The 17,560-nt window shown below is 35.6% G+C and overlaps 1 long non-coding RNA gene across 2 annotated transcripts; it reads right to left on the bottom strand.

The window, feature by feature from the left end:
* Nucleotides 1-7,955: 7,955 nt before the first annotated feature.
* LOC139980787 (uncharacterized) lies at nt 7,956-17,560 on the bottom strand. Of its 2 annotated transcripts, XR_011797700.1 has the most exons (4): nt 16,681-17,560; nt 10,525-10,626; nt 8,510-9,418; nt 7,956-8,279 (listed from the first exon to the last, which is right to left on the bottom strand). It is a non-coding gene; the product is annotated as an uncharacterized lncRNA (long non-coding RNA). The 2 variants fall into 2 exon arrangements; XR_011797699.1 differs by lacking the exon at nt 7,956-8,279 and having other exon boundaries at nt 8,329-9,418; nt 16,681-17,559.

The raw sequence follows: 17,560 nt of genomic DNA, 5'->3' as shown, positions 1-17,560 counted from the left end.
TATCTATCTATCTATCTATCTATCTATCTATCTATCTATCTATCTATCTATCTATCTATCTATCTATCTATCTATCTATCTATCTATCTATCTATCTATCTATCTATCTATGTATCTATCTATCTATCTATCTATCTATCTATCTATGTATCTATCTATCTATCTATCTATCTATCTATCTATCTATCTATCTATCTATCTATCTATCTATCTATCTATCTATCTATCTATCTATCTATCTATCTATCTATCTATCTATCTATCTATCTATCTATCTATCTATCTATCTATCTATCTATCTATCTATCTATCTATCTATCTATCTATCTATCTATCTATCTATCTATCTATCTATCTATCTATCTATCTATCTATCTATCTATCTATCTATCTATCTATCTATCTATCTATCTATCTATCTATCTATCTATCTATCTATCTATCTATCTATCTATCTATCTATCTATCTATCTATCTATCTATCTATCTATCTATCTATCTATCTATCTATCTATCTATCTATCTATCTATCTATCTATCTATCTATCTATCTATCTATCTATCTATCTATCTATCTATCTATCTATCTATCTATCTATCTATCTATCTATCTATCTATCTATCTATCTATCTATCTATCTATCTATCTATCTATCTATCTATCTATCTATCTATCGATCTATCTATCCGTCTGTCTGTCTGTCTATCTTTTTTCCTGTCTTTATTCTTACATAATCTGGACGTTATTCTAATAATTGAACGTGAAATAAACAATTTAGTGCATGTCGCAAAACTGTACCCGGTGAAGGCCGTTGTAGGTCTCTCTCTTGTTTTATCAGTATGTTTAGGTGGGTGCAGTCTCCAACATTTGGTTGATTCTCAGTGCACTCGGATGGAAATGGTAGTTGGTCTGCAAAGGGAGAGTGAAATAGTTCAGCCATGACCACCCATGATTATCGAAAGATACAATCCTGGTAGATAACTCGAACCTCGCTTAATACAAGCTCCCTTTCTCTAAACCAATTGAATATTTCAGACATGGTCTAGCAAAGATGATAGCAAATTATCATTTATGACATCACTAAACTATCATCTGAGATTTTGAAATACCATGTGCATAATGACTGATGAATGACTCAGAAGAGTGAAAATTTGTTCTCGTCAAGGGAAATTTTTAATAATAACATTGAAAAATGTCTATAGAAGCAAATAGTAAGAAATATGAGAACATTTGTTGTCGTAGTATGAAATTGAAAAGCAGGCATCTATGCACCACTGCCTTGATAGTCCTGTTAATATAAGCAACTAGCTTATTAGAACATTTAATTCATCTTAATAGAAATGAATATCTCGTGATATCCTGCAACTATTTGATCTTAAGAAGACTATATTACTTGGCTATTAATTTTATATTAGAATTAAGCTTGATGTTTAATGTATCAGCCTAGATATACATAGGCCTGTATCAGTCAAAACTAGCAATATGTATGCTACGAGATGCCTACATTACTATTCATTGAACAAAATAAATTATAACTATCGGATAATTTTACCGATCATTCCACCATGATAAGTTACACCACATTGCATCTGAAGTTACGTAAGTAAACCAATATATATGGTTGTACATGCCGTGATCTTAGTAATTGTTGCCTACCATAGAATACACTTTAGCCTACATTGTAGGCTACGTAAATTGCCATTGACTTGATATTTCAGTTGTCTCGCATTCAATGTTAATAGTAGCATACCTGTCATTTTGGTTCCTCAAGTAGCAAACTGGTATATGAATGAAGCAATATGTTATCCAAAAAGATAATTTGTGTATATTAACGTCAAAATAATGTTAATATGTTGCACAAACAATGCCATTACGTGGTATTGTATAGGTATATGATCTATTTATGTGTTTACTTCAATGTTCTTCGTTCCATTAGCACGCATCCTATGATGGCGTACGTTCGTCAAAGGCAGTTTGGTTTGTTACACAAACCTTTGCTTCGGTGTATTATACATGATAAATGTTTACCTTAGTTTCTTTCAAAACATCTGTTTAGCAGGAAGGGGGTGTTGTACCTGATGTAAGCCCAAAGCATACACAACTTGTGTTTGTTCGATATGATACATTCTCCGTTTCATTGAGCTTGCCCCTCTGTGCCAAATTGACGCCATTTACGTCATAAAAGGCAGTTCGATTAAAATGGGCAAATTTGTAAGGGTCTAATGATACACTTTTTCATGAACCAATTCCGAAATATTATAGTTAATTTCTGGAGGAAGGTGTCAGGGCTAACGTTGCTACAACGCATAAAAACTAATTTTGCCACTAGATATAAAGCTAAATATCCATATTTGATTAACTTCGTCATATTTCTATATAGACTAAGCCTACGCATGGTTCCTCGTGTGGATCTCAGCTAACGTCTTCATTGCCAGTAACCGTTGAGGCTAAATATCCTGCAACTAATTGCGCAGTTTTCTAAAAAGGATTCTCACAGAACTTTAGAGTACATGATATTAATAGGATCAAAAAGGTGGATCAAACGATAGTTGTATATCAATTTGATGTGATTTTGCTGTTTGCTTTAAATTTCCAATAGAAATTTAACTCTCCCAAAAAAGAAAACTTGCGGAGGCCTCATTTGTACTACACTAACAGAATATTTGTACATTGTACATGACACACAACATCCTGCTTCCATATGTAAACAAGTACAAAATTCGATTCGCTGAAGCTAACCAACAGTGCAGTCTATTCATAGGTAGGTGTGATTTCCCTTGCAAAAAGATGCTTTAATGGCTAGTATACCTATTTCAACCTTATAATCACCCAAACCTCAAACGAACGGGTAAACACTCTCACAATAACTGTGAACCATTTATGATGCAGTAATTTAATCAGAGTTAAAAACGTACCTGGCTAGCGGTCCGCCAGAAAGGTCTTCAATGAAACGAACATTTTTGGATTTCCAATAGAAACTTGATACTCTAAAAGAAGAAGAAATCTTGCGGACGCGTCATTCGTGCTACACTAACAGAATGTTAGTACATAGAACATAACACACAACAAACTGCTTCCACAAGGAAACAAGTACTAACATCGATTCGCTCAGGCCAATGCATTCTATTTATAGGTAGATGTGATTTCCCTTGCAGAAACTTGCTTTAATGGCTAGTATTCATATTTCAACCTTATAATCGCTCAGACCTCAAAGATACGGGTCAACACTCTCACAATAATTGTGAACTATTTAGAATGCAGAAATTAAATCAGAGTTAAAAACGTACCTGGCTAGCGGTACCGCTAGAAAAGTCTTCAATGAAACGAACATTTTTGGATTTCCAATAGAAACTTGATACTCTAAAAGAAGAAGAAATCTTGCGGACGCGTCATTCGTGCTACACTAACAGAATGTTAGTACATAGTACATAACACACAACAAACTGCTTCCACAAGGAAACAAGTACTAACATCGATTCGCTCAGGCCAACCAAAAATGCATTCTATTTATAGGTAGATGTGATTTCCCTTGCAAAAACTTGCTTTAATGGCTAGTATTCATATTTCAACCTTGTAATCGCTCAGACCTCAAACATACGAGTCAACACTCTCACAATAACTGTGAACTATTTACAATGCAGAAATTAAATCAGAGATAAAAACGTACCTGGCTAGTGGTACCGCAAGAAAAGTCTTCAATAAAACGCAAATTTCAGATTCCAATAGAAACTTAACACTTTCAAAGAAGAAGAAATCTTGCGGGCGCGTCATTCGTGCTACACTAACAGAATGTTAGTACATAACACATAACACTCAACAAACTGCTTCCACATGAAAACAAGTACAAAATTCGATTCGCTGAGGTCAACCAACATTGCATACTGTTTATAGGAAGGTGGGATTTCCCTTGCAGAATAGCTGATTTCATGGCGGGTGTGGATATTTAAAGCCATAATCGCTCAGAACTACGGGTTTAACACTCTCACAATAACTGTGAACCATATGTAGAATGCATAATTTCAATGAGAGTTAAAGATGTACCTGGCTGGTGGTACCGCAAGAAATGTCTTCAATGAAATGCAAATTTTAGATTTCCAATAGAAACTTAACATTTTCAAAGAAGAAGAAAACTTGGGGACGTCTAATAATTATAGAGTATTGTCGACTGTTTTTGCATAATACCTGTATGACACACATAACATTCTGCTTCCCCATTCAAATAAAATCAAAAATCAATTAACTGATACCTTAAGAAATGGATCGATGGTATGAACAATCTCTCTAGATTATGATGAAAGTATTTCTTAAACCTTCACTTTAAGTGAACTCTGTTTGCGAAGAGTCATCTTAATACATGTCTCAAGCTTCCCCATGATATGTATGCTTTAAGGACTTACTTATCAACTTATGATGCACCCATGGTTTACAGAAGAAAGTTAGCATTGTTTTATATTTTAGTTTATCCCAATCGGCTTTATTACCTTATCATTATTTTTTTACTTTCTTTTTTCATGTCAAACTCTCCAATCAGACATGAATCTTCATCATCATCTTTATCCGATTCTGAGTAACTACAATATTATGAAGATTGTGTCTATGATAATGTTTTATATTCTAACTATCTTGGTTGAAATGATAGCGATTTATCACATGTTTCTACTCAGTAAATGCTGATTTTGATCAATTGAATAGAGAAATTGGTGACAGTGTTCTAGACTTCCTAAATGTTAACGGCTGAAGTCTCTTAAAAAATGTTGGTAATCGATTCTGTGTAGTATACTGAACTCATCTGTAAAATTTACTGTTCTTGGAATTAGTGAAACTTGGTTAAATCCAGGCTCTCCCATAGATCTTCTAACAGTTGATGGCTACAACTTTGTTCACAATAACAGGAAACCGGGAAAGGGTGGTGGTGTTGCATTATATATCAACGAAAGTTTTAAGTATACATGTATTAACGAGGAAACAGATTATGATACCTTTGAGAGTCTTGCAGTACATGTTTTTTTCGGGTGTAGAAGACTTTGTCGATAGTGAAAAGTTATTCATACCACTCCCACATGAACAGAACTTATTACATATGCGCAATGATTTATCTGAGTATGATTAGTCAAATGTAAAGAACATTATCAACGTCGACGCGTTTTTAAACGTAATTACAACAACAATCAATAATAATTGCTTTCTACGCAAAGTTGGTAAGAGATTCACAAAAACATCTCCATGGATAACACCGGACCTGCTTCGAAAAATAAAACGCAAAAATCAGTTGTAAAAAAATGTGGCAAATACCTCAGATAACAATCGTCAGGAGTATGTACGTTGTAGAAATACGCTAAACTAACCTATTAAGAAAAGCCAAGACTAAATATTTCACCACTAAGATTAATGAAAATATCGGTAACATTAAGAAAACATGGGATATGATCAACTGTATCATAAAACGTAAGAAAGGGGACTCTATTATTGATACCATTAATAGAAAAACTGTTTCTCATCCTCAAGCCATATCAAACGCCTTTAATGATTTTTTTGTGTGTAAACATTGGCCCTACGCTTGCAACATTCCCACCTGTAAATATACTGATTCAAATGGTGATTATTGCAATTCTAATTCTATCTATGTATGTTTCTTATACTAATAAATATGAAGTCTTAAGGACAATAAATTCACTACAAAGTCATAATCATCCTGGTCATGATGAGATTTTTTCAAAGCTTATCATGGCAATATCTCCCGAAATTTCTGATATTCTAGCACATATCTTCAATGTCTCAAGTGACTCTGGTATCTTCCCTAATGGCATGAAAATTGAGAGGGTAGTTCCAATATTCAAATCAGAAGATAACCACAAAATATTAAACTACAGACCAATATCAGTGCTTCCAGCCACGTCAAAAGTATTTGAACGGCTAAGGTATAACAGGTTTGTTGAATTTTTGAAGACGTTTGATATTCTATACGATGCGCAAGTTGGTTTTCGTGAAAAACGCTCAACGCAAATGGCGTTAATGAAAGTTGTAAACTTTATTTCCGAGGCCATAGATCGCAAAGAATATGTAATGGCTATATTTCTGGACTTGTCAAAGGCCCTCGACACAGTCAACCATAACAATAGAAAATTATATTCATATTGTTTAAAAGGTAATATATATCACCGCCTGTCTGATTATCTGACTAACAGGTCCAAGTGTGTTAATGTTAATCTTTGTGCCTCTTCTGATAACGTATCGCATGGGGTGTACCACAGGGCTCCATTCTTGACCCTCTCGTATTTTAATTGTACATTAATGACCTTACCTCTGCTTCTGATAATACGACAACTCTTATTAAAAAATAAATCTCTGGATAAGGCCTCATCTATTATGAATAGTGAACTAGAAAAAGTAGTTCTATTGCAATACGTTGTCATTAAGTGTAGATAAAACCAATTATATTATATTTCACGTCCCTGGAAAATTAGTTAAAATACAACATTCTTCATAAAAGGTCTCCAAATCAACATAGTAACCCAAACCATAACTGGGCCGCACAAATTGATTTGATTTGTAAAACAGTTGCATTTTTCTGGTGGTTTTATTGGGAGACAAACATATTTTACCCACAAATGTACTTCTTGTGTAATATAATTCTTTAATTCTTTCGGATATTTCATTTTGTAAAGTAATCTGGTGTTATGGTAACAATATTCATATTCACTGGCTAAGTGTTCTTCAGAGAAAGACTGTTTGAGCAATCTGTAATGCTTATTATTTGAAAAACACCTCTCCATTATTGATAAGTTAAATATCTTGTCAATAATTTCCAACACCAGCTCCAACTAGAGACCTTTATGTATAATGCTATGCACCATCGTCTTCCAAACACCGTCACTTACAATTTCCCCCTCCAATCAAATTTCCATATGTATATCTGAGAAAAATTAAACCTAGAACAGATTTATGGAAGTCCGCTTTCTATTACAACGCCATTAATCTTTGGAACAGTCCAACGAACACGATCACCTTGTCTAAAATATTTACATTATTTAGGCAGAACTTTAAACAATATATACTTAGTAACATATTGGATAAACACATTCTTTTCATATCCCTCCTCTACTTTTCTCTCCCCCCCCCCCGCCCCTGTCCCCTCTTTCTTCTTTTCCCTGAAACGTATTATATAGATACAGATATAGTAGATATGGGGTAGTCTGACTCCACAAGCATTTTATTTATTTTTTTACATCTCCCTTTATTTGGTCTTATTGTATACACTATAATATACAAATCTATCATACATTTTTTGTCATTTTGTACACATACTGAATTTTTTTTTATTAATAACTGAATGAATGAATGAACTTTTCAGTCAACAATACAATAAGCTGTGTTCCCCCTTGCAGAAAAGGGACTTAAAGGCTAGCGAAATATTCGTATTTTCGGGGGGCAAATAAATATTGATTTGTTAAACTTTCAATAAAATATTCATATGAAACTGACCCAGTAACATATCGAAAATAACCCAAATAGATATTAAAATAAATTAAACCTTGGCCAATGCAGAATTCTGCCTTTGACGTTGTATACAAAACGAAATTCGGTACTAACCATGAACTTGCTTATTGATCAGCTCAGTTCAAAATGTGTGAAATTGGACTAACGACCGTGGTTGAGTTTATTTCTAAAGGTGTTTGCCGTGAAAATGTTCCCTGAATGGCAAACAATCATGACATGAAGTTTTCGTTAAATTTATTATATGTATATGTTTATGTATATATATAAATATATATATATATATATGTATATGTTTATGTATATGTATGTATATATATATGTAAATGTATATATATATAGAGATATTTATATATATATATTTATATATATATATATATATATATAAATATATATATATATATTTATATATATATACATATATTTATATGTTGAGACTAGTGGAACACTAGTGGTTGTAACTCAGAGTTTCACGCGTTGAGCGATCATCAGACAACTGACTTATTATAGGGTTGTTGGTGTATTGTTCTTCTGTCGGTGTATTCTCTTTTGCGTCCGTTCTGTTGGTGGGGTTTTTTGCCTTTCTACGGTGTTCACTCCTTTGTTGTGTGTGGTTCCCTTGTCGGTGTTTGGTGGTTGTGCTGGAGTTGTTTATAATATAATAATCCCCGATAATCCCGACGAGGAGCCTATATATTCATGGAGCATAACAGTTCAGAACAGGTGGCTGTAGGTTTTAACCCATTTATTTACAAGCGTGGTTTCAACAAGACCACGGTGAAAACTAGAAAGTAAAGATATCCAAACATCAATATACAAACATTGGTGAAATAAACACATGAATTGAACAAATCTATAATAACATAATAATAATAACATAATAATGCACTATATTTCTCCTTATAAAACAATGCACAAAAGGAAGAAGTACAACAAATAACATTTGGCAACATGAACAAAACATAGAGAAAGATTGGCGACAATTACATTCTTGATAATTATAACTTCACTTACAATCGTTACTGGGCAAAACCAACAGCACGACAAACTGCGGTGTACAGGGGTTTACAGGGATTAACGGTGGCTTTCTGGGGTTAACAGCGGCTTTGTGGGGTTAACGGCGGCTTTCTGGAGAATGTACAGAATACCAACAAAGAAATAACCTCTGGCGGTATATTCTACTCCAGATACTCTTACAAATACGCAAACAACAAATACACAAAAAAGGCAATCAAAGTAACAGGCACAAGCATACAGCAAAATTACATTAAAGGCAAATATCTATAATGCGATATTAAAAGAGATATACAATTACAATAACAAGCCCCTTTATACCTATATAAAAAATTTAGAATACTTACATACTAAGGAACAGTGCTATAGGAGCACGTGCGACGCCTCTCTGAACCAGGAGAGGAATGAAGCATGTGTACTTCACAAAATACGCAAGTATACATTGATTACGTAATTGTACATCGATTACATAAGTATGCAAATCGAGGCGGTGGATATGAAAGGCAACTAGTAAATGGGCAGTATTGACCTCTGCCCGACCTCGACCAAGCGGAAATTTCCCTTTGGTCACGCTTAGCAAATAGCACACATCGGCAACGATGACACCCTGTTACTGATATCCGGTGATGGAAAGTCTCAATTCCATCTACAGTGCGTGTATACAAGACAGTTATCGACTGGATGGACACTTTATGTAGACTTTTACATCTGGGAATAAGGTGGATATCCCTTTCGTCTCGAATAGTTGATATACGGCACACTTCGTCCAGATTATCAGGGTTTGGCTTTTGCTTATTCAAGTTTCGTCTGTGGGATGAGTTACTATCCGTCCTTCCTCAGTTCTGCGCGCAATATCATCACTTGGATAAGTTACTGGCTTTCCCTTTTCTGAAAGCCATGGGATGAATTCTACCAAAGAAAATATATTTAAAAATACTTTACTTGTATCATAAACTATGACTACCGGGGGTTCTTGTTCTACTCCTGTGACTGATTCCTGTGGATCAGTATGAATATGATTTCGCAAGTCCTATTTCCATTCATTGAATATGAATTGGTCACGGGCCCAAAGGCTTATTGATCGTCTCTGTTATTTTGAGTAGAATTCTTCAAACCGGTCGACCCTAATATTTTGTAGTACGTAATATATTAGTTGAGTTTAATTAGAACTGCCAGTCTTTGATATTAACAGGGTATAATTTAAAATACTTTTTTTGAGAAAGGAAATTCAGACCGCCTGCTCCTCTAGCAAATAACGGTCTTTCGGTCTGTCTAACGGTCTCTATTCTATCGGCCTAAACAATGTATACAGTGTAACATTGTAAAGATAAGGAAATAATCACATGTGAGGACCTGAACATGCACGTCATCACTTGAATCTCTTGAGAGACCGCCTGCGCAGTGTCATATCTCACTTGCTAGTAATTCATTTTCTTTGACTGTTTTCGTTATAAGTCCAAACTTCGTGGATCACTTTTGTTGTGTACTGCAAGCAGAATTTGCACATAGATGTGTTGTTGTACTGCAAGTTTATGCTAATTTTTGGAGGATTCCTAACAGTTTGTTATATGGGTTACTATGCTGTATATATGGGGATTACCTCATTTGTGCAAGCACAGTCCTTTGGACCAAGTCCCGCTAGTTGAGAAAGACCCCCCCCCCCTAAAATCATCTATATTCAAACTTAAATTTATTGCCTCCTTTACGACATCTTACCGCACAGAGAACTCTATATAATAGTTCATTCAATCAAACCCCCGCAATGAATAATTTGGAGACGTAATTGGAAGAAATATTTACAACGTCAACCAATAAACTTTGCTAACTGTGGGATGATAGGCAATTTGTTACCAAGACTGAATTGCTTATACGTATTGGACTTCGTCTGAATAAAGTTATAGATACTTGCAGTTATTTACCACACCACTTTTGGTTGATTTCACACTGCTGTTGTACATGGATACTATGTTAGTAATTCAGATGTAAGCCACAGCCGACTATACATGTATACATACCTTGTTGATATGGTAGTTCTTGGCTTATCAACAATTTCAGGTGGGTATTATCTCCTAGGTCAGGATGCCGTTCCGTACACTGGGACGAGACTGGTATTTGTTCTGCCAAAACAGAGAGGAATATAAGAATAATCTATGCAGAAGCATATAACGAATGGAAACGTATCCAGGGTTGTAAAACGAGTAGCACAGCAATACGCCAATGAGCTAATAGTTGTATAAGTCCTTGAACATAATTACATGGGTTGCCTTTGAGCTGATTACAGATCTACAAAACTATTGAAGAATAACTCAAAAAGAAAGACTGTTGTCGGCATAAGCAAGGATTGGGGGTGAAGACAATTTCTGTCTCAAACCATTGAAGGCAGATCCACATCGGTGGTTCCAAGCATGGAGCTATAAACAGAGCTCCATGTTCCAAGTAAATGCTGTTTTAGGCATATTTCCTTCTTTAGGCTTGGCGGTCATTTGGTATAGTGGACCAGCGATCTTGGCAAAGTCCTTAAGAAAGCGTTGGTAGAACCCTGCCATACATAGGAAGCCACTCACTTCTTTAACTGAACTTGGAGTGGTCCAGTTTTCTATGGCGGTACATTTGTCCGGCTCTGTAGCAATGCCTTCTGCTGACACAGCATGAGCGAGATAGTGGCAGTTACTTGGCTTCACCTTCAGTCCATGTTCTTAAAGCCTGTAGAGAACTCTGCCCAATCGTTATAGGCCTCAATGTAATTCAAAGTCCTCAGAAAAAATAATCATGTCGTCAAGGTACAGCAGAACAGATTCATAGTTCATTTCTCCAAGGCAAGCCTCCATCAAACGCTGAAAGGTTACAGAGGCATTACATAACCCAAAAGGCATTCTATTAAATTCAAATAAGCCCATACGTGTTGTGAAGGCTGTTTTTGATCTATCATTTAGGTCCATAGTCACCTGCCAATATCCACTAACCAAGTCTAAAGTCGAGAATAGTGTAGCCTTACCTAGGGCAGTACGCGACTCTTCAATCCTAGGAAGGGGGTAGGCTTCCTTACGAGTAAGTGCATTTAATCTTCTATAGTCGACACATATTCTAAGGTTGTTATCTTTTTCTCTCACCAAAACAATAGGAGCTGCCCATGGACTGTAGCTTTCCTTAATCACACCTTTCTCCAACATTTGTTTAATTTGAGTTTTCACCTCTTGGTACATTTTGAGGAGTATCATCCTATGTCTTTCCCGTATTGGGGCATGATCTCTTGTAGGAATCTGATGTTCAATGGTAGAAGTACATCCATATTCACTGTCATTTTGAGAAAATACTTCCTTATGTTCCTGTAGAAAGTTAGTGAGAGAAGTCCGTTGCTCAGAATTCAAGTGATCAAAGTTTACATTGACTGGAACAGGAAAATTATTTTGGGTTTACTAAGAGGATTATCATTGCTTTGGTATTGTTGTCTGACGTCAATCTGGATGGTTGTGTCATCTACTTGAGTCAATTCAAAATCAGAACTTTATTTCGAAAGCAATTCAAAACCAAACAATTCAGCTAAGACAGTGCCCTTACTAAGTAAGATATCTTTGGGGCTAACATTCATGATTCTCACCTGAGTCTTGTTATTTTGCACAGTTGAAAGTGACCAAGCCACCAGAATTCTTTTTGGGAGATTGTTAACTTCCACGGGAGAGATTCTGTAAGCACTTGGCAACCCTGACCACTAACATCTAACATACAATGAGCATCTATCAATATTTCATGGCGAGCTGGTTCTAGCACAGACTCACCCCTGGTGATGGTCACCCTGCTCAACCTGCCCAACCTGCCTGCTTTATCGATGCCCTCTACGTTACCTCCACAGCTTGCACCAGTTGCACTTAAATGCTAGATGAGCCACTATCAATGGATTGTACAAAATTTGGGCCATGCATTTGAAAAATTTCAGTTTTACACAGTTTAATGGCATTCATACCTAACAATCATGGAATCCCCTCACTAGGGTCACTTGGAACAATTAACGCTATGAAAAAGATCTCAACAACTGCAATATTAAGATTTAATTCCACACAACCTGTAAAGTGAACAGTTAAGTGATTAGCTCCTTTAAGTTTGAACCATTTAGAGGGACCAGACTGACCACACATATTAGCTAAATAGGTGTCAAAATATGCCTGTGACAAGGTAGTTACTTGGGAACCTGTATCAAATATACAATTCATTGGACAACCTTCAAATAGAATGTCCGAGATCATGTAATCCCAAGGACCTTGTCTTGAATCTCTGGATAATCCCTTGTAAAGTGGATCGTTGAGCAGTATTCAGATAAGAACCTCTCACTTGCCATCCCTCCCAGATATCGCAGAGCAATTTCTACATGCTGATCTGTATGGGTTCTCCATGCCCTTAAAGGAGCTTTTAATGTGGATACCCATTCAGATAGACTTTGGTCATTATTACTTATAGGTGTCCCACTGAAGGTAGGGATCCTATAAACGATAGGGATGAGGTATAGCTACATGGGGCAGACTCAGGGGGGAACAAGGTGCCGGAAGAGGTTGCATTTTCTTCAGCTATAAGGATATAGATCACAGATATCAAAGTTATGCACTTAAAATGACCTGCACTATCCCTAGTAACACAATGAAAATACAATACAATGAAATAAAATATAAAAAGGACAGTAGCCCTCTGCACTATACAAAACTGGATTTCCCTTATAAATTTAACCATTAAACTACGCCATACGTACTGCAAATGTAAGAGATGCGAGATATGGGGTTCTTGTCAGCAACTAGCTGACCAGCAGGCTCGTTGGATTCCATCTAGTGGTTACAAAGTGTGGGGACAGCTAACCACTATATTTTGAATACAACAGGCTAAATAAAGAATAAGACTGGCTGTTAGATTCAGTATGTAACTATATTACTCAGCCTCAACATCTAAGTAAATATGCAACGTGAGAAACTTGGCAAAGTACACTTCAAATGAACACTCTGTTATACAATTATACTTAAAACAGGTATCAATTTACACCTAATTGTAAGATGAAAGTAACAATTAACTAGGGAGTGTCAAGTGGCCACAAGACTGGTATATTGTGCACATTAATAACATAAGAGATAAGATTATCTGGCAGGCGGGTCTGTGTCTTCCAGTAGCACTGTATTCCTGTCGGCTGTTTGCTATGTTGTTGCTGGCTAGAAACCTCTTGACCATGTGAATAAATCCTATAGAACGGTTTGTGTGTCCCAAAATTATTCAATTAAGTGGTAGACACCCGATGACTGATATGCACCATAAATGATAAAAAGGGTCAACGTATTTCCGGCAGATAACAGCAAATACAAAAAGGGACGGTGGGCGATAGATGAATTTCCAGTAAATAACAAATCAGTTCAAATGGTGTCCTAATGTAAATCAGTGATTTAAATCACGGTGAGTTTTATCAGCCCGTAGCCAGGTCACAAATTCAGTTTTACAGTTTGTGCAAGTAATGAAGTTTAAGCCAATTGTGCTGATGGTTTGGCCTTGGATTTCTGCGGGAAAATATTCAACCCAGTTCACATCACACTTAACTATGTTGTTTAGAATTATCACAATCTGTGGTGGCAAACTTGATGACGTAAGCAACAAGGGCTCTGCGACAACGACAGTTGTGATGAGCTCCTCTCATTACAGTCTGATATGAAGGGTCATGCGGGACTTGGTTCAAAGAACTGTGCTTGTGTAAATATATATATTTATGCTTCTTCCTCTCCTTCATCTGCTGTGTTTGTTTTACTCTTTATAAGTAGTTGTTAGACTTTGAAAAAAAATACTTTCTTTGTTCTGCCTTTTTGCTCTGTCTGTAGTAAACAACTTCCCAACTTCCTGCCCTTTTCTTAGAAACAGCGTGTCCCATTATTAGTATGCAAATGTAGTATTGTGTGGTTAACCCTGATTGGTTCTAAGTGTTGCTCCTGGTACCAAGGGTGGAGCTGGGCCAATGAGAGGAGTTAAGTTGGTCACATGGTTATATGCTGTAGTTTGGGAGCTCCCTTCCAGGAGTCTTAGAAAGAGATGCCGTTTTCTTGTGAGCCAGTCAACTTGGCATGAGTAGAATCTTGTGACTCTTGAGGTTAAAGTCTGTCCACTGTGTAGATATATAGAGTTGTTGTTAACTAAGCTGTCAAACTTGTCTGATAAAAATGTATCTTAACTTTTCTGGAGGAATTATTTGTTGGAGGAATTATTTGTAAATGGTATTCATCTTGTTCAGTGAACATGATTTGCTATAGTGTTAATTTGTGTTAATCTAGATAGTAGAAAACTGCATAATGCATCCAGTAGGCTCATACCATTCATGTTAGTAAATCAGAGACTCATAACTGCCTCAAAAATCAAGTTACCTTGACATTTGCATTTATCAAAGACATGTGTACTAAAAAAGATCGTCAACCCTGCTAACTAATGACTACTTTGTTTTTATCCATTATTCTAATGTTATTCAGGATCAAGCCTTTTCATTAATTTTTTTCGATACCATAGTTATGACGCATTATCATTCTAGGGTTTGCCTGACCTTCAAGTATATGTAGTGTACACTAGCTTGAGTTTCTTACAAATTACTTTCCTGAAGCAATAATCAGGGTTTGATGCCGGTCTAACAGCTGGGGAAAACTAACGCTTTAAGAGGATTTCTGTGATTTAAGTGTGGTCAAATGTCCAGCCATGGCAAAACACAAAACAAAGAAAAACGGCCATTTCTTGATCCACGCAGATGAAAACTACACAAGATTACGTTACTCAAATATATATTCAATGTGTTAGGCTTGTACCTAGGCTGTATACGCGCAGTTTACCTGCCATTTCCCTGGCGGAGTCGAAATCAACTGAGCGGAATAACTTGAATATACCAGGAAAGTATCCAGTAGGTAGGTGCAGATAATTTACAAACAAAAACTAAGACGTAAACGATTGTAGTTTTCATTTGAAAATTGTAAAGTTTGAAACATGAATTGGAACATGAAATTTCCTTTGTTCTCTGAACAATTTCCTTTGTTCAAAGTTAACTTTGACCCTATGTTGACCTTTATTCTGTCAACTCATTAATATTTATTAAACATGATTTTTCTATATTGTTATTTGTGTTAATCTAGATAGAAGAAACAGTTAATAATTCAGAATGCATTTTGGAATATTCAGGAGAATTTTTTCATACTCTATATCGTTTTACTAATATTATAAATTGTTTGACAATGAAAAGTTTAATACGTCGGGACAAAAAAAGCTTTTGTAAACATACGAAGTTGCTACTAATGTTTGTTACGAATCTGTGTTGGTCTATTTAAACTGGTCAAAACCCTTCCCTATCAAGTTTCATCCAACATCGTTATTTGGCATAGACTACATTTATAATGATATTTTCTTTGAATCTCATGAATCTAGTTTATTCGGGTCTTCAATTTTCCAATGCGTACAATATATCACTTAAGTCAGGCTAGGTGACGTCTCCTGATTGTGTTATCGGATCAAGTATAAAATAGTTGTTATTAAGTGAATGTTAAATATACTGCGATATCCAGATGCCAAATGGATTAAGATAAGATGAATACACTTGTAATTTTAATACTTTAAAGAAATATATCATATGCTTTATTTCGTGCTAAAACCGATTGGCCTACTAGTAAGCATATGTACCCATTGTACGACAACACATTTTGCAAACAAGAAGAACATTAATTCTTTAACACTAATGCAGATCATTCAATTAAGTGTAGCTGTACTGAATATCCTCAGAAACAATAATATTCTTTCCTTACATAAAAGGTAGTTGGAGATACATAAATGCATATATCTTTGCAAGCCTTTTGTTTTCTCAAATAACTCTAAACCATGGCTACATGCAAACACGTATTTATTTAAGTATGTGCATTGAATACCATCGTTCTTCATTATTAACGACTTTTATACGGTATACTTATCCTTTTTGTCAAACCTAAAAAAATGTTTTATCGCTACGGTTGATATGTGTGTGTATTTGTGTAGACTTGGAAATGGTATACTGCTATTTGCTCTTGTTAAGAAAAATCACCAAAAAATTTGAATTAGAACAAATGAACCTAAATGAACCGTTGCGATGAAACGAAATCCGTTGATGACAGATACATGCACGCTACTGTAAATTTCCAGTAAGAACTTACCTTTGTCAATGGATTAATGTCCTGGGAAGCGTTTTCCTTGTAATGACTTGTCTTGAGTAAGTTTACACACCAAAATCGCTGATTGTGCTTACTTTCATTGTACACGGGTTGATTCCGTTTTATATCACAAGGATCTAGACATTTATATAAGCACGAACACCTGTTTCCAAAAGGTAAATAGAGGTTCTCGAAATTGCGATAAACATCATAAGCAAGCTCTTATGACCACTATTACACTTTCTCCATATGTGATTGTTGATACTCAGTTCAAATAGATTACATATGGTGAAGAACGCACAACATATACTACTCTCGTTTATTTTCTCTCTGGGACCATACGTTAACATTCTAAATTATTCTCCTCGATTAATCTCATTTTCTCAATGAAAATGCATCAGGTCATATTTTTATTGTCGCCTTACATGTGCATGTTTATTCTTGTGCTCGCCTTACCAATATAACTTTAATATCCCTTTTTGTTGTGTAAATTGCTTCTGTAGCTATATATTGATGACGTGTTTCTCTGAATATAGATCCTAATAGGTCCGAATCTCCATGTCCTCTTAGTTGTATGCAATATTCAAATAATCACAAAATATGCACAGCATGTATAAACTGAAACACTCGCGATCTCATCTGCCACGAAACATATCCAAGTAGGACAAAAATTTCCAAATTCGAAAGATCAAGCAATATCTTTCGTTGGCGATTCGTTGCAATATTTTTCGTTGGTAAATCTGTTGACACAGTCAACTTTTCGCTATTACTTTTCGCTAGAATATCTAACAAACAATTCACTAAAGCATTCTAGTAGCTATCCCCTGGTCATATCGGTTAAGAAATATATTCGATAGGCTTATTTACATCACCGCACGTCATA

The sequence above is a fragment of the Apostichopus japonicus genome, chromosome 15 (assembly GCF_037975245.1).
Source record: "Apostichopus japonicus isolate 1M-3 chromosome 15, ASM3797524v1, whole genome shotgun sequence".
In the NCBI taxonomy this organism is placed as follows: domain Eukaryota; kingdom Metazoa; phylum Echinodermata; class Holothuroidea; order Aspidochirotida; family Stichopodidae; genus Apostichopus; species Apostichopus japonicus.
Note: the sequence above shows the minus strand (reverse complement) of the source record. Positions and strands in the feature narration are given on the sequence as shown.